The 24,545-nt window shown below is 47.4% G+C and overlaps 1 protein-coding gene across 1 annotated transcript in view; it reads left to right on the top strand.

Annotated features, from left to right (window-relative positions):
* LOC143958198 (uncharacterized protein C15orf61-like) overlaps positions 1–6,621 on the top strand; it is a 33,149-nt gene extending 26,528 nt beyond the window's left edge. Inside the window, exon 5 of the mRNA XM_077467664.1 lies at positions 5,175–6,621. The gene's annotated coding sequence lies outside the window, so the exon portion shown is untranslated. The remainder of the gene's footprint in view (positions 1–5,174) is intronic.
* Positions 6,622–24,545: the final 17,924 nt, after the last annotated feature.

Raw genomic sequence — 24,545 nt, 5'->3', positions numbered from 1 at the left:
TTTTGGTGGTATTTGATCACCTCTACGGTTTGTATTTTTTGCTAAACAAATAAAAAAAGACCGAAAATTTTGAAAAAAAATGTTTTTTTTTGTTTCAGTTTCAAAACTTTGTAAATAAGTACGTTTTCTCCTTCACTGATGGGGCTGCACTGACGGGCACTGATAAGGCGGCACTGATGGGCACTGATGAGCTGGCATCAATGAAGTGGCACTGATGAGGTGGCATTGATGGGCACTTATATGTGGCACTGATAGGTGGCACTGATTGGCGAGACGGATGGACACTGATAGGTGGCACAAATTGGCACTGATAGCTGCCACAGATTGGCATGGATAGGCGGCATGAATGGGCATGGATGGGCACTGATAGTTGGCATGGATGGGCACTGATAGGTGGCACGGATAGGCACTGGTAAGCGACATTGTATTGCATTGTACTGATGGATGCCAATCAGTGCCAAACGATAATGCATGCCAATCAGTGATGCCCATTGTGGGCACTGATTGGCATCCATTGTGGGCACTGACTGGCATCCCTGGTGGTCTAGGGTGGCATACCTGGTGCTGGGCATCCCTGGGGGTCTGGTGGCCTCCCTGGTGGTCCAGTGTGGGCATCCTCTGGGAGGCTGTGCTGATAATCGATCAGCACAGACCCCCCCGTCAGAGGAGCAGTCGATCGGCTCTCCTCTACTCGCGTCTGACAGACGCGAGTGAGGAAAAGCCGATCGCCAGCTCTTCCTATTTACCGTGATTGGACACGGCTGATCACGTGGTAAAGAGTCTCTGTTGGAGACTCTTTAACAAGATCGTAGTTGCCGGGTGTCAGACTGATACCCCACAACAACGATCGCCACGATTCGCGCCCCCGGGGGAGCGCAGCGGCTCAAAATCCTGATCACGTCATATGACGTCCGGTCAGGATTTTGAAACCACTTTGCAGCCGTCATTTGACAATTGGCGGGCGGCAAGTGGTTAAGGGTTGAAACCTGCCCTGTCTGCTCCAATCCTGCCCTACCTGGCTCTGATGTAGAACCCTTAACATCACTTAATAAAGGAAAATGTTTATACATTAAATGTACGTTTTTTTTTTTTTTTATGTTTTATTACATCAAACAGACGTACATTTCATGTATAAACATTTTTACTTTTATTTTCCTCTTTCCTTTATTCAGTGATGTGTTTTTTTTTTTCTTTTTAACAGAAGATTTTATTAGACAAATCAGCATTACATTACAAAGCACAATAGGTCCGGTATTACATAGTTATAAACAGGAGAAGCCACCTTCATCCGTCAGTCATTCAGTGATGTTTTATTATAGGGGTAAACCTGCCCTGTGCGGGACCCCGCCCGGCCTGCCCTGCATGGCCCTGATGTAGAACCCTTAATTTTATTACACCACACAAACATACATTTCCTGTGTAATGATTTTTACTATTATTTTCCTCTTTCCTTTATTTATAGATGTTTTATTATGAGGAAAAAACCTGCCCGGCCTTACCCGTCCCTTCCCTGCCTTACCTGGCCCATCCCTGCCGTGCCTGGCCCTGATGCAGAACCCTTAGTTTCATTATACCACACAAACATACATTTCATTTGTAATAGTTTTTACTAATATTTTCCTCTTTCCTTTATTTAGTGAGTTTTTTTTATGGGGATGAAAAACCTGCCCTACTGGGCCTGCCCCTTCCTCATCTTTTCCCTGCCCTACTGGACCTGTCCCTTCATCATCTCTTCCCTGCCCTACCGGGCCTGTCCCTTCCTCATCTCTTCCCTGCCCTACTGGGCCCGTCCCTTCCTCGTCTCTTCTCTGCCCTACCGGGCCCGTCCCTTCCTCGTCTCTTCTCTGCCCTACCGGGCCGTCCCTTCCTCATCTCTTCTCTGCCCTACCGGGCCCTTCCCTTCATCATCTCTTCCCTGCCCTACTGGGCCCTTCCTCATCTCTTCCCTGCCCTACTGGACCTCTCCCTTCCTCATCTTTTCCCTCCCCTACTGGGCCCGTCCCTTCCTCAACTCTTCCCTGCCCTACTGGACCTGTCCCTTCCTCAACTCTTCCCTGCCCTACTGGACCTGTCCCTTCCTCATCTCTTCCCTGCCCTACTGGACCTGTCTTTTCCTCATCTCTTCCCTGCCCTACTGGGCCTGTCCCTTCCTCATCTCTTCCCTGCCCTACTGGGCCCGTCCCTTCCTCATCTCTTCCCTGCCCTACTGGGCCCCTCCCTTCCTCATCTCTTCCCTGCCCTACTGGGCCCATCCTTTCCTCATCTCTTCTCTGCCCTACTGGGCCCGTCCCTTCCTCATCTCTTCTCTGCCCTACTGGTCCCGTCCCTTCCTCATCTCTTCCCTGCCCTACTGGGCCCGTCCCTTCCTCATCTCTTCATTGCCCTACTGGGCCCGTCCCTTCCTCATCTCTTCATTGCCCTACCAGGCCTGTCCCTTCCTTGCCTTACCTGTTCGGTCTTTTCCTCATCTCTTCTCTGCCCCAGTGGGCCCGTCCCTTCCTCATCTCTTCTCTGCCCTACCGGGCCTGTCCCTTCCTCATCTCTTCCCTGCCCTACTGGGCCTGTCCCTTCCTCATCTCTTCTCTGCCCTACTGGGCCCGTCCCTTCCTCATCTCTTCCCTGCCCTACTGGGCCCATCCCTTCCTCATCTCTTCTCTGCCCTACTGGGCCCGTCCCTTCCTCATCTCTTCTCTGCCCTACTGGGCCCGTCCCTTCCTCATCTCTTCTCTGCCCTACTGGGCCCATCTCTTCCTTATCTCTTCTCTGCCCTACTGGTCCCGTCCCTGCCTCATCTCTTCATTGCCCTATTGGGCCCGTCCCTTCCTCATCTCTTCATTGCCCTACCAGGCCTGTCCCTTCCTTGCCTTACCTGTTCCGTCTTTTCCTCATCTCTTCTCTGCCCTACTGGGCCCGTCCCTTCCTCATCTCTTCCCTGCCCTACTGGGCCCATCCCTTCCTCATCTCTTCCCTGCCCTACTGGGCCTGTCCCTTCCTCATCCTTTCCCTGCCCTACTGGGCCTGTCCCTTCCTCGTCTCTTCTCTGCCCTACCGGGCCCGTCCCTTCCTCGTCTCTTCTCTGCCCTACCGGGCCGTCCCTTCCTCATCTCTTCTCTGCCCTACCGGGCCCTTCCCTTCATCATCTCTTCCCTGCCCTACTGGGCCCTTCCTCATCTCTTCCCTGCCCTACTGGACCTCTCCCTTCCTCATCTTTTCCCTCCCCTACTGGGCCCGTCCCTTCCTCAACTCTTCCCTGCCCTACTGGACCTGTCCCTTCCTCAACTCTTCCCTGCCCTACTGGACCTGTCCCTTCCTCATCTCTTCCCTGCCCTACTGGACCTGTCTTTTCCTCATCTCTTCCCTGCCCTACTGGGCCTGTCCCTTCCTCATCTCTTCCCTGCCCTACTGGGCCCGTCCCTTCCTCATCTCTTCCCTGCCCTACTGGGCCCCTCCCTTCCTCATCTCTTCCCTGCCCTACTGGGCCCATCCTTTCCTCATCTCTTCTCTGCCCTACTGGGCCCGTCCCTTCCTCATCTCTTCTCTGCCCTACTGGTCCCGTCCCTTCCTCATCTCTTCCCTGCCCTACTGGGCCCGTCCCTTCCTCATCTCTTCATTGCCCTACTGGGCCCGTCCCTTCCTCATCTCTTCATTGCCCTACCAGGCCTGTCCCTTCCTTGCCTTACCTGTTCGGTCTTTTCCTCATCTCTTCTCTGCCCCAGTGGGCCCGTCCCTTCCTCATCTCTTCTCTGCCCTACCGGGCCTGTCCCTTCCTCATCTCTTCCCTGCCCTACTGGGCCTGTCCCTTCCTCATCTCTTCTCTGCCCTACTGGGCCCGTCCCTTCCTCATCTCTTCCCTGCCCTACTGGGCCCATCCCTTCCTCATCTCTTCTCTGCCCTACTGGGCCCGTCCCTTCCTCATCTCTTCTCTGCCCTACTGGGCCCGTCCCTTCCTCATCTCTTCTCTGCCCTACTGGGCCCATCTCTTCCTTATCTCTTCTCTGCCCTACTGGTCCCGTCCCTGCCTCATCTCTTCATTGCCCTATTGGGCCCGTCCCTTCCTCATCTCTTCATTGCCCTACCAGGCCTGTCCCTTCCTTGCCTTACCTGTTCCGTCTTTTCCTCATCTCTTCTCTGCCCTACTGGGCCCGTCCCTTCCTCATCTCTTCCCTGCCCTACTGGGCCCATCCCTTCCTCATCTCTTCCCTGCCCTACTGGGCCTGTCCCTTCCTCATCCTTTCCCTGCCCTACTGGGCCTGTCCCTTCCTCATCTCTTCCCTGCCCTACTGGGCCCGTCCCTTCCTTATCTCTTCTCTGCCCTACTGGGCCTGTCCCTTCCCCATCTCTTCCCTGCCCTACTGGATCCATCCCTTCCTCATCTCTTCTCTGCCCTACTGGATCCGTCCCTTCCTCATCTCTTCCCTGCCCTACCTGGCCTGTTCCTTCCCCGCCTTACTGGGCCCGCCCCTTCCCTGCTCTGCCCTGCTTGGCCCTGAAGCAGAACTCTTCATTTCATTACACCACACAAAAATTTCATTTGTAATTTGTAATCATTTGTAATTATAGTTTTTTCGTACTATTATTTTCCTCTTTCCTTTATTTAGTGAGGTTATTTTATGGGGTGAAAACTTCCCTGTCCCACCGGGCCTGTCCCTTCCCTGCCTTACCTGAACCACCTGTTTCCTATCTCTTCCCTGCCTTACCTGGCGCACCTCTTCCCTGCTTTACATGGACCCCCCTTCCCTGCCTTACCTGGACCATCCGTTTCCCATCTCTTCCCTGCCTTACCTGGCCCTTCCCTTCCCTGGCCCGCCTCTTCCCTGCCCTACATGGACCTCTTCTTCACTGCCTTACCTGGCCCTTCCCTTCCCTGGCCCACCTCTTCCCTGCCTTACCTGGCCCGTCCCTTCCCTGCCTTACCTGGCCCATCCATTTCCCATCCCTTCCCTGCCTTACCTGGCCCTTCCCTTCCCTGGCCCGCCTCTTCCCTTCCCTGCTCTACATGGACCTCTTCTTCCCTCCCTTATGTGGCCCGCCCCTTCCCTGCCTTACCTGGCCCGCCCCTTCCCTGCTCTACCTGGCCCGCCCCACGCCTTTCATAATTCGGAATTTCAGAATGCGTCAAAGTATGCAATCATTGACTTCACCACAATATACTTACTTTCTTATTGTTGCAACAGGCTCCATCCACTACAGGCAGCATGCAGAAAACTACAGGAGGGGGCGGAGACAAGACCAGTCACCCTGCACAAGGAGAGAGAGAGCAGAGCTGTGGGAGGGGCCAGGTTGGCTCCACCCACTACAGAAAACTACAGGAGGGGGCGGAGACAAGACCAGTCACCCTGCACAAGGAAAGAGAGAGCAGAGCTGTGGGAGGGGCCAAGCTGGCTCCACCCACTACAGAAAACTACAGGAGGGGGTGGAGACAAGACCAGTCACCCTGCACAAGGAGAGGGAGAACAGAGCTGTGGGAGGGGCCAAGCTGTCTCCACCCACTACAGAAAACTACAGGAGAGGGCGGAGACAAGACCAGTCACCCCACACAAGGACAGAGAGTAGAGCTGTGGGAGGGACCCAGCCAGCTCCACCTTCTACAGGCTGCCTGCAGAAAACTACAGGGGGGCGGAGTCACCCTGCACAAGAAGGGAGAGCCCCATTACAGGAAGCTCCTGCACAGATCTGGAAGACGTACGCACAGCACACAGAGTTTCCAGGAAGAATACACATGGCTCTTGTGTTTGGATGATATTCGCTTATCTCGGAGTTCAGCTTTAAAATAAGACTTGTGCTTGCCCACGCCAGTATCTTTGTTGAAGAATGAAGCAGTCTTTCCCCTTTAAGAACATTACTGAATGATGCAAAATTAAACTATACCTAAATTATAAACTAAAGTCTTGAATGTAGAAGAGAGGGATTAGAACCCCATCAAGTTTTTATTGCTGTCTCCCTCTCATTGAGGAAATTCACCCTTCTCTATTTCTCCTGTAAGAAAATCCAAAAATTTTGGGTTGTCACCGGAACAAAAAGAGAGGAGAAATCTTCCAATGGGGACACTAGTTCTGATGACAGCCAGCGGTTCCCTCACTTTGGAGGCATTTCCTCCCACTTCCTGTTTTGGCTATGCGACAGGAAGTAAAAGGCAAACTTCCCAATGGGACACAGGGGTTATAACTGCAATGTAAACCCTGGAGAGTCACATGAAAGTTGCATCTGAATGTTATACATGAGACAGTTGACCGTTATCATTGGTTAAAGCCTAAGTCGCACCCGTCCAAAGTTGCACGACTTTTGAGTTGTACCAGTGTGAATGGAGCCTACTGCTTGCAGGTGAGGACATGACGGACTCGGGTCCATTAGAAGGTGTTTGCTATGAAATCTCATTGTGTCGGGTCCTCTGGTATTCACTTCTTTTTCTTTATCTTGTTTTCTCACCTTCCTCGATTTTTTCCTATCTATTTGCAATATACCGCTCTGAAATACAAACATGTGATGGCTGATCCGGTGTGACCACAAAGGCCCGGACTCTCCAGAATGTGAAGGCTTCACCTTATTACATCGGCTTTACCAAACGGCAGGGTGGAGGGGACAGATTTTGTTAACTTAATTGAATAAAATTAAATATTTATACATTGTAGTTGAACATTATTCTTTATTTTGTAACATTGACTAGGTTTAGACCTGTGCCTAAACCGCCAATTCTCTGAAAAGCGATCCACGTTCACATCGCTTTTCAGATATTTGGATTGTGGATGATGGGACTTTAATGGTGCCAAAACACATAGATGATATTCCCAATGGGGAATATCCAAGTTGAATTTCATATGCAGTTGACATATGCTCTTCCTTCGACATGTTTCGCCAATAGGCTTCTTCAGGAGCTTGAAAGAGCTACATATTGCCAACACTAGAATTCTGGGCAAACAAGGTATTACAATAAATTACAACGTAAAAAAAAATGAATGAAATTGAGAACAAACAGCATATCACTTTAAGTGCAATACAAATAACTACATAGATCTACCACAAACATTGGAATATAAATCCTCTGCAGGGCATCTCACCATAGATGTCCTAGAATGAATATTGGATATTTATGTTGAGATGCCCTCCAGTGGATTTTTTTTAACATTTTTTTTGTATTGCATTTGATGTAATCTAAAGTAATATGCTGTTTGTTCACTATTTCAGTCATGCTTAAACTTTCAATACTTTGTTTGCTCTCAATTCTAGTTTTGGCAATATGTAGCGCTTTGAAGCTCCTGAAGACGCCTATTGGCAAAATATGTCGAGCAAAGAGCAATCGTCAACTGCATATGAAATTCTACTTGGATATTCCCTGTTGGTTTTAATTAATGGTGCCAAAACACATAGATTATAGATATTTATTTAAAACCAACAGGGAATATCCATCATCTATGTCAGTGATATGCAATTAGCGGACCTCCAGCAGAACTACAAGTCCCATGAGGCATAGTAAGTAAGTAATTACTCTGACAGCCACAAGCGTCACACCCAGAGGCAGAGGCATGATGGGACTTGTAGTTTTGCAACAGCTGGAGGTCCGCTAATTGCATATTCATGATCTATGTGTTTTGGCAACATTAATTAAAATCACATGGGAATATCCAAGTGGAATTTCATATGCAGTTGACAATTGCTCTTTGCGCGACATGTTTTGCCAATAGGCATCTTCAGGAGCTTCAAAGCGCTACCTATTGCCAAAACTAGAATTGAGCGCAAACAAGGTATTGAAAGTTTAAAAATGACTGAAATTGTGAAAAAAACAGCATATTACTTTAGATTACATCAAATGCAATACAAATAATTACATAGATGTACTACCAACACTGTAAAAAAAAAAATCCACTGCAGGGCATCTCACCATAGATATCCTAGAATGGATATTGGATATTTATGTTGAAATGCCCTCCTGTGGATTTTTTTTACAATGTTGGTGGTACATCTATGTAGTTATTTGTATTGTATTTGATGTAATCTAAATTAATATGCTGTTTGTTCACAATTTCAGTCTTGTTTAAACTTTGAATACCTTGTTTGCTCTCAATTCTATTTTTGACAATAGATAGCGCTTTGAAGCTCCTGAAGACACCTCTTGGCAAAACATGTCAAGCAAACAGCAATTGTCAACTGCATATGAAATTCTACTTGGCTATTCCCTGTTGGTTTTAATCATCTATCATCTATGTGTTTTGGCACCATTAATTAAAACCAAGAGGGAATATCCAAGTAGAATTTCATATGCAGTTGACAATTGCTCTTTGCTCGACATGCCGGCACAGTGGTGTAGTGGTTAGCACTCACTAGCAGTAAAAAGGGTCACTGGTTTGGATCCCAACCACAACACTACCTGTCTGGAGTTTGCATGTTCTCCCTGTGCCTGCGTGTGTTTCCTCCCACACTCCAAAGACATGCTGGTTGGTAGGTTAATTGGCTTCTGTCCAAAATTTGCCCTAGTATATGAATGGGGACCTTGGATTGTGGGCTCCTTGAAGGTAGGGACTGATGTGAGTGTGCAATGTACAGGGATAGAGACAATTGTAGACACTCACTCAGGTTGAACTGGATGGACTGGTGTCGTTATTCAACCTTACTAACTATGTAACTATGTTTCACCAATAGGCGTCTTCAGGAGCGTCAAGGCATTACATATTGCCAAAACTAGAATTGAGAGCAAACAAGGTAAAGAAAGTTTAAACATGACTGAAATTGTGAAAAAAAACAGCATATTACTTTAGATTACGTCAAATGCAATACAAATGACTACATAGATCTACCACCTACATTGTAAATAAATCCACAGGAGGGCTCAATATAAATATCCAATATCCATTCTAGGACATCTATGGTGAGATGCCCTCCAGTGGATTTATTTTCAAATGTTTGTGGTACACATGGTGTAGTTTTTGTATTGCACTTAAAGTAATCTAAAGTGCTATGCTGTTCGCAATTTCAGTCATTTTTTTTCTTATGTAATTTTGTTGTAATACCTTGTTTGCTCCCAATTATATGCATTTTGGATATTTATGTTGAGATGCCCTCCAGTGGATTTTTTTTCAGTCATGTTTAAACTTCCAATACCTTGTTTGCTCCCAATTCTAGTTTTGGAAATATGTACCGATTTGAAGCGCCTGAAGACGCCTATTGGCGAAACATGTCGAGCAAAGAGCAATTGTCAACTGCATATGAAATTCTACTTGGATGCTATTCCCTGTTGGTTTTAATAATCCAGCAGTATCTGCATGCTGTTTTTTAATGCCTATGCACAATAAAGTACATTTATATTATCATTTATGCATTTTGGCACCATTAACCACTGCCTGCCTTTAGCTAAAAAACAGCTGCAGGACGGGCTTAGTTTGTCAGAAGGGCATCCATGGATGTCTTCCCATGTTATCTGCATCCCAAAATAGCGTCAAAAGTGTACGATGTGTCCGCCATATTGTTGCAGTCATGATAAAAATCGCAGATCGCCGCCATTACTAATAAAAAAAAAAAAATTATAATAAAAATGCTATAAATCTATCCCTTATTTTGTAGACGCTATAACTTTTGCGCAATCAGTCAATATACGCTTATTGCGATTTTTTTGTTTGTTTTTTTACCAAAAATATGTAGAAGAATACGTATCGGCCTAAACTGAGGAAAAAAAAAAGTTTTTATATATTTTTGGGAATATTTATTATAGCAAAAAGTAAAAAAATATTACTTTTTTTTTTTTTTTTTTTTCAAAATTGTCGCTCTATTTTTGTTTATAGCGCAAAAAATAAAAACCTGCAGAGGCGATCAAATACCACCAAAAGAAAGTTCTATTTGTGGGGAAAAAAAAGGACGTCAATTTTGTTTGGGTGCAACGTCGCACGACCGCGCAATTGTCAGTTAAAGCGGCGCAGTGCCGAATCGCAAAAAGTGCTCTAGTCGGGGGGGGGGGGGGGTGGGGTGTAAAATCTTCCGGGGCTGAAGCGGTTAATAAACCGGATCCTGGAGAGGAGTTTCCTGGCACACAACTGGAACTTTTATCACCTTCACCCCAGAAGTAGATAAATTGCTTTTTGTACGGTGTTCTTTAGGGTCACTATATACATACACAGAAACTTTGTCATATGAGCAACTCCTTGTACTACATCGTTTTCAGATAGATCTAAATGAGATTGTACAATCAGATTGTGGAGTGTGTGGTGCACTTAGGCTTGGTTCGCACCTTTGCATTTTTTTTTTTTTTGTGCTTTTTCAGTTTTGCAGAAACGCACTACAGTCCGTTTATCATGGTTTTCTATGGATGTCGTTCACATCTGCGCATTTTATGGAAAGGGCCAGGGACTTTTCTTTTTTTTTTCTGTTTTTTGGTTCCATAGACTTCAATGGATCAAAAGCGTGTATTGAGAAACGTAAAATGCACCCGGAATATGCAACCTGCATAGGGCATAGGTGTGAATCAGGCCTTAAAGGGTTTGTAAACCTTTGTTTAAAAAAAAAAAAAATGTCATACTTATCTCCACTGTGCAGTTCGTTTTGCACAGGATTGGCCCCCGATCCTCCTCCTCTGGGGCCCTCCCCCCGGCGACGCTGGTGGCTCTTCCCCGCAACAGGTTGTCCACGTTGGAGAAGCGCTCTCCTTGGTGGACACCCATGCGGACGCACTCCTGAGTCCTGCTTCTGCATGTATTCACACAGAAGGTGGGACTCGGCCCGCTCCCCCCCCCAGCGTCATTGGATTTGATTGACGGCAGCGGGAGCCAATGGCTGTGGGCTATCAATCTATCCAATCAAGAGCCGAGACAACGGGCAGAGAGGTAAAGCGCGTCTCCGCCGAGGGAACGAAAACGTGTGGGGGCGGGGGGCTGGGCAGAAATTTATTATATAATTATTATTTTTATATTATATACGTCTTGTGACCAATACTGGGGCAGAACTTTATAAAAGTAAAAAAAAAAAAATAAGTATATGTCTATATATTTATATATTTATATATATATATATATATATATATATATATACATATATATATATATATATATATAATTTCTATATAATATTACTATACATATAATAGAAAAATCAAATCAGCAAACTTTAAAACGAGACAAGCTTCAACATGCTTCTTCTTCAGCAATGGAGTCTTGCATGGAGCGTGTACAGTGGTGTGAAAAAGTGTTTGCCCCCTTCCTCATTTCCTGTTCCTTTGCATGTTTGTCACACTTAAGTGTTTCGGAACATCAAACCAATTTAAACAATAGTCAAGGACAACACAAGTAAACACAAAATGCAATTTGTAAATGAAGGTGTTTATTATTAAAGGTGAAAAAAAATCCAAACCATCATGGCCCTGTGTGAAAAAGTGATTGCCCCCTAAACCTAATAACTGGTTGGGCCACCCTTAGCAGCAACAACTGCAACCAAGCTTTTGCGATAACGTGCAATGAGGCTTTTACAGCGTCCTGGAGGAATTTTGGCCCACTCATCTTTGCAGAATTGTCCTAATTCAGTTACATTAGAGGGTTTTCGAGCATGAACGGCCTTTTTAAAGGTCATACCACAACATCTCAATAGGATTCAGGTCAGGACTTTGGCTAGGCCACTCCAAAGTCTTCATTTTGTTTTTCTTCAGCCATTCGGTGGTGGACTTGCTGGTGTGTTTAGGATCATTGTTCTGCTGCAGAACCCAAGTTTGTTTCAGCTTGAGTACACGAACAGATGGTCGGACATTCTCCTTCAGGATTTCTTGGTAGACAGCAGAATTCATAGTTCCTTTTATCACGGCAAGTCTTCCAGGTCCTGAAGCAGCAAAACAGCCCCAGACCATCACACTACCACCACCATATTTTAGTGTTGGTATAATGTTCTTTTTATGAAATGCAGTGTTCCTTCTACGCCAGATATACTTGGACACACACCTTCCAAAGAGTTCCACTTTTGTCTCATCGGTCCACAGAATGTTGTCACAAAAGTCTTGGGGATCATCAAGATGTGTTGTGGAGAAAGTGAGACGAGCTTTGATGTTCTTTTTGCTCAGCAGTGGTTTTCTCCTTGGAACTCTGCCATGCAGGCCATTTTTGCCCAGTCTTTTCCTGATGGTGGAGGCATGAACGCTGACCTTAACTGAGGCAAATGAGGCCTGCAATTCCTTGGACGTTGTTGTGGGGTCTTTTGTGACCTCTTGGATGAGTCGTCGCTGCGCTCTTGGGGTAATTTTGGGCGGCCGGCCACTCCTGGGAAGGTTCACCACTGTTCCATGTCTTCGCCATTTGTGGATAATGGCTCTCACTGTGGTTCGCTGGATTCCCAAAGCTTTGGAAATGGCTTTATAACCCTTTCCAGACTGATAGATCTCAATGACTTTCTTTCTCAATTGTTCCTGAATTTCTTTGGGTCTCGGCATGATGTGTAGCTTTTAAGGATCTTCTGGTGGACCTTACTGTGTCAAGCAGCTCCTATTTAAGTGATGCCTTGATTGTGAACAGGTGTGGCAATAATCAGGCCTGGGTGTGGCTAGAGAAATTGAACTCAGGTGTGGACAACCACAGTTATAGTATGTTTTAACAAGGGGGGCAATCACTTTTTCACACAGGGCCATGATGGTTTGGATTTTTTTTCACCTTTAATAATAAACACCTTCATTTACAAATTGCATTTTGTGTTTACTTGTGTTGTCCTTGACTATTGTTTAAATTGGTTTGATGTTCCGAAACACTTAAGTGTGACAAACATGCAAAGGAACAGGAAATGAGGAAGGGGGCAAACACTTTTTCACACCACTGTATACAGGCCATGGCGGGTGACTGCATTACTTATGGTTTTCCTTGAAACAATTGTAACCACTAATTCCAGGTCTTTCTGAAGCTCTCCATACATGGTCCTTGGTTCTCAGACAATTATTTTGATGATTCTTTTCACTCCTCTGTCTTGCGAGAAGTCCCTGGTTGTGGCCGGTTTATGGTGAAATTATGTCCTTTCCACTTTCGGATTATGGCCCCAACGGTGCTCACTGGAACATTGAGAAATTTAGAAATCCCTTTGTAACCAATGCCGTCAGTATTGTGAAGGTCTTGGGAGATCTCTTTGCTTTTACCCATCATGAGATGTTTCTTGTGTGACACCTTGGTAATGATACACCTTTTTATAGGCCATCAGTTGAGACTGAACCAGCTGATATTAATTTGCACTGACAAGGGGGAGGATTGCTTTATAATTACTGATAGATTCCAGCTGGTGTCTTGGCTTTCCATGCCTTTTTGCACTTTCCTTTCTTCATGTGTTCAATACTTTTTCCCTGTGCCATTCCATTTTATTACACAGAACTTCATTTCTCAAAGTATTTGTTTTGGTGTCTTTGTATGTATGGATTGCATGGGCTGTTCCCGACATGTGGGGAAAATTTCAAGTCAATAGCACCGCTGTGTGTGTATATACACACACACACACACATATATATATATATATATATATATATATATATATATATATATATACAAATTTAAATAAGTATTGAACACGTCACCATTTTTCTAGGTAAATACATTATATTACCAAAAGTATTGGGACACCTGCCTTTACATGCACATGAACTTTAATGGCATCCCAGTCTTAGTCTGTAGGGTTCAATATGGAGTTGGCCCACTCTTTGCAGCTATGACAGCTTCACCTCATTTGGTGGAGGGGGGATTATGGTGTGGGGGGTTGTTTTTCAGGGGTTGGCCCCTTAGTTCTAGTGAAGGGAACTCTTAAGGCGTCAGCATACCAAGACATTTTTGACAATTTTGTTCTCCCAACTTTGTGGGAACAGTTTGGGGATGGCCCCTTCCTGTTCCAACATGGCTGCACACCAGTGCACAAAGCAATGTCCATAAAGACAATGAACCCTACGGTCTAAGATTGGGATGCCATTAAAGTTCCTGTGCGTGTAAAGGCAGGCGTCCCAATACTTTTGTTAATATAGTATGTACTAATTTTTCTTATATATACTGTATAATATAAAAAACAAAAATTATCAGGGGGTGAGTTGCTAGCGCGACCCCCCCTACCCCCCTGGCTCCTCATCCGTTCATCCGGAAGACAAGGCCTCACCGCAGCCTCCATCGAGTGGCAAGATGGCGCCGGCCGCCGCCATGCAGCACCAGCCCTGCACATCGCCACTGATCCACACCTATAGCTCCCCAAGGCAGAGCAGTACTTCTAACTGCAGATCCCCGGGACCAGCCGAGCTACATCGGGGGGTGAGTTGTCAGCACGACCCCCCTACTCCCCCGGCTCCCCACCCATCCATCCGGAGGACAGGGCCGCACTGCAGCCTCCGTCGCAGTACACACAATGTACTGCGGCCTTCCCCAAGCTACTGTGGATGTGCTCGGACCCGGGAGCCCTAGCTGTCAGCAGTTCCTCCCCCACCCCCTCAGAGGGCATGGAGGACTTTCCAGCACTAATGCACCCCAAACATCCCTAGGAGGAGGGGAGCTGCCTACTGAATGGCCAGGCCCCACTGCTCCAAAGGCCTCCTCGCTCCAGGGAAAACAGTGCGTCTAGGGGGGGCATAACAACACCCTCACCTATGCGCAGATGGCACAACTTCCACCACAACCCCGAAGTGGAGACCCTCCAGGGCAGTCGGTGCTACCCCCTCACGGAGCATCGTGGTCTGAGCCTTGGGATCCCCGACCCTCCCCACCCCCAGCACCGAGGCCCCCTGCTGCGGACTCCCAACTGCCTCTTCCTCCTGCCCCTGCTGCCTGGGGCCAGAACCCAGCACTCGACCCCCCTTGGCAAGCTTATTTACAATCCCAACTAAGGACGACTTCAAGCAACTTATTGCTGACGTGCAGGCCACCTGCCGAGCTGAAATCCAATCTTTGCATGCTGGCCTCAAGCACCTAGCTGACCGGGTGGAAATGGTGGAAGAGGAGTTGCAAGATACTAAGCTAACAGTCCATCAGACCCAAATGCAGGGTTCGGACCACCGCCTTCTGCTCTGGGACATGCAACGCCAAGTTGAAGACCTGGACAATAGGGGGCGCCGGAATAATATCCGCATCCTGGGCTTCCCAGAAACAGAGGGGGCTGAAGATCTCCAGTCCATATTACAGGAGCTATTCAATGAAATGCTGGGAGAACCCACGGATCAAACCTGCCTCCCTGAGCACCCACGAGCTCCATTACATTTTCCCTTTTTTTCTTTTTTCTGTATGCCCCCAGTTGGCCTACAGCCTAATCTCTCCTGTTACATAGACTGGGCTGGTCTTGGGTTTTCCTTGGGCAGACCGGTTTCTGAGTTACCCACCCCCCCCTGTGGTTTACCCCACCCGATAGTTCCCTTCTTCCCCCTTCCCTTTTTTTTTTTTTTTTTTGTATTTTCATCCTTGTTTGGACTCTTGTTTTTCTGTATCTCCCTGCCTGGGACCTCCCTCCCCAATTTTTTTATTTTTTTGGGGGGAGGGGGCGCCCAGCCGGGGAGCTCAATTGGAACTTAGCCCGGGGACCTTTTGGTTCCTGCAGGCCCGATTGTTCATGACTGTGTTATTACCTAACTATGCTTGTATTCTTACTCTTTTTCTTTACTCTAGATCTCTCTTTCATTCTGCTCTACGGACCGCCGTGCATGGCCTGCCACCTGTCCTCCTCCCCTGGATGCCGCGCTCCCTGGTCGCATACTGCCACTACTGGATTCAGATAAGTATACCTCCAACCCACTCCCCATATGACAATGGCTAAGGTACTGTCTCTAAACGTCCACGGGCTTAACTCTAACAAAAAAAGACATCTGGCACTCCGGGAATTTAGGCAGTCACGGGCTGATATCATTATGATACAGGAAACGCATTTTAACAAGGGGGACTCCTTTAAATTTGCATCCAGACATTACCCACAGGCCTACCAGGCTTTTAATCCCTGAAAGAGAGCAGGGGTCGCTATCCTTTTCAAAAAAGGGGCCCCTTTCACATGCGCCGTTTATCTCGACCCGCTTGGCCACTTTATTATTGTTCATGGTACCTGGCAGGCGCAGGTCATTACCCTGTGTGCCTTGTACACCCCAAACATGCGCCAACACAGTTTTTTGGCTAAGGTTCTTACCTGCCTATCCCGCACGCCTTGTGACCTCCTCATACTAGGAAGTGACTTTAACCTCTCCCATTCTACTGTCCATGATTGCCTGGCAGCGAACCCACAGGCGTCCCAGGCACGGGTCCTCAGAGACTCCAAGCTATTCCGTCAGCTCACTAGGAGACATGGCCTCTTTGACGCTTGGAGAGCTCTCCATCCGAATGATCGCCAATACACTTTCTTTTCTGCCCCCCACCGAACCCACTCCCGTATCGATTACCTTTTTGTAAACAATAACACATTACGTATTACCGAATCTGCGCAAATTCTTCCCATCTCATGGTCGGACCACTCCCCCATCACTATGTCACTGAACCTAGGTACCCCTATGTGCCGGCTGTGCAAATTGGTGGCTCAACAACTTCCTTTTACAGCACCACCCCCCCCCCGTCCAAAACTGAGCTAGAATCCACAATAAAACACTACTTTATAGAAAATGACACTCCTGACGTCTCGCTCCCGACTTTATGGTTAGCCCATAAAGCTGTCCTTAGAGGCCGCTGTATTGCCCTCTCCTCGGCTATGAAGAAGGATGCCAGGGCAGCCGAACAACTAGCCTCTAAAAAACTGAAGTCCCTAGAGGCAAGACTCCTAGACTCCCTGTCAGGTCACCTTGAGGCGAGGTGACAGGTGCACATCGTAGGGATCAGGAGTGCACCGCAAGGTTGTGGACCCTACGGCTGACTGCTGCAGACAGGGGACAGATCCCACTGGGGTTAGAGCGTAAGATTCCCTGGGGCGCGGAGTCTAAGAGCCAGCAGGTGTTCACCAGAGCCTCTAGTGGTGAGGATGGACTTGGCTGCAAATGGCTCCAGGTCGCGACCCCCAGGGTCCCCCAGCTCACACCCACAGTAGGCAACAGGAGGATAGGGATGGTGAGGGACAAAGCCAAGGTCGGGGCCACAAGCAGACAAGAATAGTCGGGTACACGCCAAAAGGTCAAGATCACAGGCAAACAGGGATAGTCAAGACACGCCAAAGTCGGTAACGGAAAACAGAAGCAGAGCACACGGCAGGAAACAGGAAGCTAACACACAAAGGAATACACAATGGTTGATCAGCACTGATGGCCTGCAGTGCACAGGTTAATATAGGGCTCCCTGATAGGGCCTGGGGTGGAGCCATGCTTAGAGGAGAGGTTATAAAAACCACCAGGTGGAAGTGGCTGGCCTCTTAGTCTGAAGACATGAGGGAAGGTAAGCGAACACAGGAAGATCACTGCATAACCATGACACTCCCCCTCGATCCCGCTCTTACGACAGATCGTTCGTGTGCAGGCAACATTGCAGGACTTGGCCTTGGGCCAAGTAGAAAAGGCCCTGGTACGCTTAAAACAGGTGTATTACGATAAGGGCAACAAGGCACAGTCACTCCTAGCCTGAAAACTAACTGAACGAGCGCATATGTCTACGCCCCATCTGATTAAAGACAAGCGGGGTGTTCTCTTGACCCATCCCCAGGAGATTGTAAACGCCTTTTCTGACTACTATACGGACCTTTATAATAAGGCCGAGATACTGCATAACCTCCCGTCGCCCGACCTGACAGACCGCATCACTCACTATCTGGAGCACGTGGGACTACCTTGCGTACGGGATGATGACCTACTAGGACTTAATGCCCCCATTACTGCAGAGGAACTGGAGACAACAGTGAAGGGCCTTCCCACCCGTAAGTCCCCTGGGCCAGATGGACTGCCGTATGAATATTATAGGACCTTCCTTCCCCTACTTAGCCCACACATGACTAAACTATATAATTATTTTCTCCATCAAACTCCGGTCCCTAGCGACATGCAAAGGTCCTTCTTGTCCGTAATCCCGAAGCCGGACAAAGACCCGGCGTTGTGCGCCAATTACAGACCCATAGCCCTGCTTGATTCTGACTTAAAAATATTTACTAAAATCCTTTCATACAGATTGAATGTCCTCCTTCCCACTTTAATTCATAAGGACCAAGTTGGTTTTGTCCCTCTGCGCCAGGCAGGCGATAATACTAGGAAAGTTATTGATTTAATTGAAGTGGCCAATAAGGAAGGCATGGAATCGGTGCTCTTGAGCCTAGACGCAGAGAAGGCGTTTGACCGCCTGGGCTGGCCCTTTATGATAGCCACACTGTGGCACATGGGCTTTAGGGGACCATTCCTCCACGCAGTAAAAAATCCCTATACTGACCCTACCTCCCAAGTTAAGACCCTGTTTGCCACTTCACCCACATTCCAGATTACTAATGGCACCCGCCAGGGCTGCCCCCAATCCCCTCTGCACTTTGCACTATGCGTAGAGCCGCTGGCGGCTGCCATTAGGGGCAACCCGGACATTAGGGGGGTTTTGGTGAGAGGCGAAGAGTTCAAGGTGTCCCTGTTTGTGGATGATATCATCCTGACACTAACCAGCCCCAGGATCTCCCTGCCTAGCATTCATGCTGAGTTGGATGCCTACGGGACATTGTCGGGGTACAAGATAAATGCAACAAAATCCACGGCCCTCCCCCTGAATATACCGGTAGCGGAGGTCGGACACTTGCGGTCCGGTTTTTCCCTACAGATGGGAATCCGTCTTTCTTAAATACTTGGGTGTCTGTATCACTCCCTCTTATGGCACTCTATATCAAGCCAACTTCCCACCCTTGTACAACTCGATAAAAGCTCTTCTCCAAAAATGGAGGCCCCACCAGATCTCTCTCCTGGGTCGAATCGCATCTATTAAGATGGTTATCCTTCCGAAGCTCCTATATCTCTTTCAGACTCTACCCATCCCCGTCCCCTATGCCCACTTACGCAAGTTCCAAAGAGATGCGTTGAGATATGTCTGGAACTATCGAAAACATAGAATACCAAGCTCTCTCATGACCACGTCCCGGGCCGAGGAAGGCCTGGCATTTCCAAATTTAGTGAAATATTATCAAGCATCCCAATTGCGGGGATGCTCTCGTGGTTCCCCCAGCGGTCATACAATAAATGGACGCAGATTGAAAAGCTATGGTTGGCCCCAATCCACCCTAATAGCCTCCTATGGAACATGAATGTGGCGGTACCTCCCAACCGAATGCTAGGACCAATGTCCCACCTCCGGCAGCTCTGGTGCAGGTTATCTAGCTCTGGTGTACTGCAATCTAAATCCTCGGTTATGAACTCGTTTCTCTATAACCCCGAAAACCCATCCAGCCTCACTCACCAGATGTCTTGGCCCTGGGCCTCTAGAAATTTGTTTCACTTCGGCCACTTGGTACACCCTGTAACCCGTAGGCTGCTGACATTCCCAGAGCTCCAGACCAAACATGACCTGCCAAAACAGACACTCTTCAGCTACCTACAGATTAGACACTTTGCCCAGACCGTAGCCCCTAACCTGCAATTCTCCCTTCCATCTCAGTTTGAACGAATACTACTTGAAGGGCACAATGGTAGGGGTTTAATATCAGATATATATATCAGCTTCGTAACGCATTCCCGATGAGCACGACAGGCGAGCACGCGTACATGGCGAGGTGGGAGAGGGAACTGGGGTAGGAACTTCCAGTGGAGGCATGGCAGGCAATCTTGAGACAGGCAGCCAAGAGCTCTGTATGTACTCTTTATAAAGAAAATTCTTATAAGATTCTCTACTTTTGGTATCAGACTCAGGATCTTCTACATAAAATATATCCCTCCACTTCTGACCGATGCTGGTGGTGCCAGTGCGAAAGAGGCTCCCTCTTCCACATCTACTGGACGTGTTCCCTAATTACCTCCTACTGGAATTCCGTCCAGCAATTGCTGATCCGCCTCTTTGAAACACCTATACCCTTCACACCGAAATTTTTTCTATTTGGTCTATCTCAACCGAAGATGGCCAAACCGTGCAAGAAATTACTTTGACATATACTTACAGCAGCCCGTTGTCAAATAGCCCTAAATTGGAAAAAAAAAATACGCCCCCATCCCAAGAGGCCCTATACGCCAGATTTAAAGATGTTGAACTGATGGAAAAAATGACGGCTAGGATGAGAGATAGGCTGGATGAACACGATGCGATCTGGGGGGCGCTGGCATCTTCGGGAGGACACGAGGTGAGCTGGCCTGAGGGCCGGGACGGCAGTCTATCCATCCAATCCTTCATTCCTTTTTCCCCTTCTCTTCCCTCCCCTCCCTTTATTCTTCCTTTTATTCCCCTATTTTCTCTTTCTCACTCCTTTCCACTATTCACTCTATGTACCACGATTTAGTCTTCTGTGTACCTTGCCGATTGCTTCTGAAGGGCCCTGTGTGCCAGTGATTGTTGATACTTTTCTCTCAAATTTGGCATAGTGGACTCCACGATTGAAAGTTGCGCTTTTATGTTCACCCTACCGCTGTATTTTTGGCATGTACTGATTCCTGTAAGATTATGTACTGTTGATGCTTTCATTTTGCATATTCTAATAAAAAATTGTTATTTGAAAAAAAAAAAAAATAATTAATTATATAATTTCTTTAATATATATATATAATAATAAAGAAATTAGAAAAAAAAACTTTTTTTATATTATACAGTATGTATAATAAAAATAAGTATATATATATATATATATATATATATATATATATATATATATATATATATATAGATGTATGTATGTGTGTATAAGAAAAAAATAAAATATATATTATGTATGAAAGTATGTATGTATATGTGTGTATATATATATATATATATATATATATATACATACACATTTTTTTTATTTATTTTTTTACTTTTATAACATTCTGTCCCAGTACCGGTCACAAAGTTCTGCCTTCCGCAGGAAACACTCTAATAAAATAGTTTTTAAACACCCGAGCACGTGCCGCCTCTCTCGCCGCCCACTCCCCCAGCCCTCAAGCCCTGCTGCTTTTGATTTCAGATAACACGTATTGCTGACTACGTACATCCAATTTCCAATAAATACGAATAAAACGAGGCCTCCCGTCCGAGCAGCGGCGGAGAGCGAACTCCTCTGAGGACGCCTCTGACAAACGGCCTCATCGATCCCGGACGCTGCGAGCTGCATTAAAACAGGCGTTTTGATTTCTTGCCTAACTCCGCCGCTGTGTTAACAATTAGGCAGATGTAATATTTTCTTGTATTACATGGAAATCAATGCACCTTTTGCTCCGGCGGAGTTGATCATGGTGAGAGATGTGCTGTCGGTGAGGGGTCAGAGGTCAATGTGACGATATCATTTCTCAGCATGGATAAACTGCTCCGCCATCTGTCACCATAGACCCTGTTCACACTCTGCCGAGCCGCCTGGAACTTGTAGAATTCATTATTCAGATGGAAGTGACTGGCACAACTTCTAGAGCGAGAAGATGACGAGAAGAATACGAGAAGACGGTCACCGAGCAGAAACATGGCAGAGTATAGAAAACGGAGAGGGGAAAAAAAAAAGGTCTCTGGTGCCATAATCGGTGACCCATAGTCGTGTCATTGGCTGAAGGGTAATAAATGGAAGGCTTCATGGCTACACCTGGTAGATGACGGGTTAAGGGTTCCCGCCACTGACTGCACCTGGTAGATGACGGGTTAAGGGTTCCCGCCACTGACTGCACCTGGTAGATGACGGGTTAAGGGTTCCCACCACTGACTGCACCTGGCAGATGACGGGTTAAGGGTTCCCGCCACTGACTGCACCTGGTAGATGACGGGTTAAGGGTTCCCACCACTGACTGCACCTGGCAGATGACGGGTTAAGGGTTCCCGCCACTGACTGCACCTGGTAGATGACGGGTTAAGGGTTCCCGCCACTGACTGCACCTGGTAGATGACGGGTTAAGGGTTCCCACCACTGACTGCACCTGGCAGATGACGGGTTAAGGGTTCCCGCCACTGACTGCACCTGGCAGATGACGGGTTAAGGGTTCCCGCCACTGACTGCACCTGGTAGATGACGGGTTAAGGTTCCCGTCACTGATTGCACCTGGTAGATGACGGGTTAAGGGTTCCCACCACTGACTGCACCTGGTAGATGAAGGGTTAAGGTTCCCGCCACTGACTGCACCTGGTAGATAACGGGTTAAGGGTTCCCACCACTGACTGCACCTGGTAGATGATGGGTTAAGGGTTACCACCACTGACTGCACCTGGTAGATAACGGGTTAAGGGTTCCTACCACTGACTGCACCTGGTAGATGATGGGTTAAGGGTTCCCACCACTGACTGCACCTGGTAGATGATGGGTTAAGGGATCCCACCACTGACTGCACCTGTTAGATGATGGGTTAAGGGTTACCACCACTGACTGCACCTGTTAGATGATGGGTTAAGGGTTACCACCACTGACTGCACCTGGTAGATGATGGGTTAAGGGTTACCACCACTGACTGCACCTGGTAGATGATGGGTTAAGGGTTCCCACCACTAACTGCACCTGGTAGATGATGGGTTAAGGGTTCCCACCACTAACTGCACCTGGTAGATGATGGGTTAAGGGTTACCACCACTGACTGCACCTGGTAGATGATGGGTTAAGGGTTCCCACCACTAACTGCACCTGGTAGATGACGGGTTAAGGGTTACCACCACTGACTGCACCTGGTAGATGACGGGTTAAGGGTTCCCGTCACTGATTGCACCTGGTAGATGACGGGTTAAGGGTTACCACCACTGACTGCACCTGGTAGATGACGGGTTAAGGGTTCCCGCCACTGACTGCACCTGGTAGATGACGGGTAAAGGGTTACCACCACTGACTGCACCTGGCAGATGACGGGTTAAGGGTTTCCGCCACTGACTGTAACCAAAGCTGGGGCACCGAGATCAGATCCCCGCCACCTTTCAACGCTCTCCATCTCCATGTCATCACACAGCCAGGGTCAGACAGATAACATATCCTGGATAGGAGTCTGGAGGTGCTGACTGATTGGACCATCTCGGGGCAGATGGGGTGAGATGGCTGAAGGAACTAAAAAAAATAAAAATAAAGTCGGTTCTATAAGTAACATAATCAGAGGTGAAATCTGGTAGGAGAAAAGGAAACACATATAGACGTAAGGCAAGGGGATCGGGGGGAGCCTGGTCCCCAACCAGACTGCCACAAGGACATGGGGGGGACAATTGGACTATTGCGGTACAGTAAGGCAATAAGATTCAAATATATAACAAATTTTATATATATATATATATAAACATACAAAAAAATAATACAAAAGTTTTATTGATACAGAGAAAAAATGAATCAGTTACAAATTAAAACATGGTAGCAGTTCATATATATCACCAAAATAATTAACCCCCTAATGGGGAGGATCACAGTGGGACAATTGATCACGGATAATATCTCAACTCGTTTCGCAGACTGTCAGGCGTAGACATGTAGACGTAAGAGTAATACATAACCTGTCCTATCCCTTAGGGCCCTGTTCACATCTGGGCATCAGACACATGCAATTTGTTTTGTTCTGAAATTAAATTCGGACGCAACTTTATTTGGCGATTCGGATGTTGACAAGTCACAATGGTAACAGCACAGTGGCTAAGTGGTGAGCATCTCCACCTAGCAGCACTGGGGTCGTCGGTTCGAATCCCAACCATGCCACTACCTGCCTGGAGTTTGCATGTTCTCCCTGAGCCACACTTCCACCTAGCAGCACTGGGGTCGTCGGTTCGAATCCTTACCATGCCCCTGCCTGGAGTTTGCATGTTCTCCTTGAGCTGCACATCTGCCTAGCAGCACTGGGGACATCGGTTCGAATCCCAACCATGCCACTACCTGCCTGGAGTTTGCATGTTCTCCCTGAGCCACACTTCCACCTAGCAGCACTGGGGTCGTCGGTTCGAATCCTTACCATGCCCCTGCCTGGAGTTTGCATGTTCTCCTTGAGCTGCACATCTGCCTAGCAGCACTGGGGACATCGGTTCGAATCCCAACCACGCCACTACCTGCCTGGAGTTTGCATGTTCTCCCTGAGCCGCACTTCCACCTAGCAGCACTGGGGTTGTTGGTTCAAATCCCAACCATTGGCCCCCAGTATGTATAAAATGTGAGTTATGGACCTTAGATTGTAAGCTCCTCGAGGGCAGGGGCTGATAGGAATGTATAATATATGTATGTAAAGCGCTGCATAAATTGACAGCTCTATATACACTCACCGGCCACTTTATTAGGTACACCTTGCTAGTAGGAGGTTGGTTTTGCCTTCATTCTTGGTGGCATAGATACAACAAGGTGTTGGAAACGTTCCTCAAAGATTTTTCTCGATAGTGACATGATAACCTCCCGCAGTGGCTGCACATCCATAATGCCAATCTCCCATTCCACCACATCCCAATGGTTCTCTATCGGATGAGATGAGTGAGTGTGGAGGCCATTGGGGGACACTGTCCAGTGGTGAGATGATTGGAGCTTTGTGACTTGGTGCATTATCCTGCTGGAAGGAGCCATCAGAAGATGGGGACACTGTAGTCATATAGGGATGGACATACTCAGGTGGGCTGTGA

Source organism: Lithobates pipiens, unplaced genomic scaffold (genome assembly GCF_037356315.1).
Source record: "Lithobates pipiens isolate NorthernLeopardFrog02 unplaced genomic scaffold, aLitPip1_a1.2 Scaffold_6, whole genome shotgun sequence".
Classification (NCBI taxonomy): domain Eukaryota; kingdom Metazoa; phylum Chordata; class Amphibia; order Anura; family Ranidae; genus Lithobates; species Lithobates pipiens.
The sequence above is the reverse complement of the archived record's forward strand: the minus strand, read 5'-3'. Positions and strand labels throughout refer to the sequence as shown.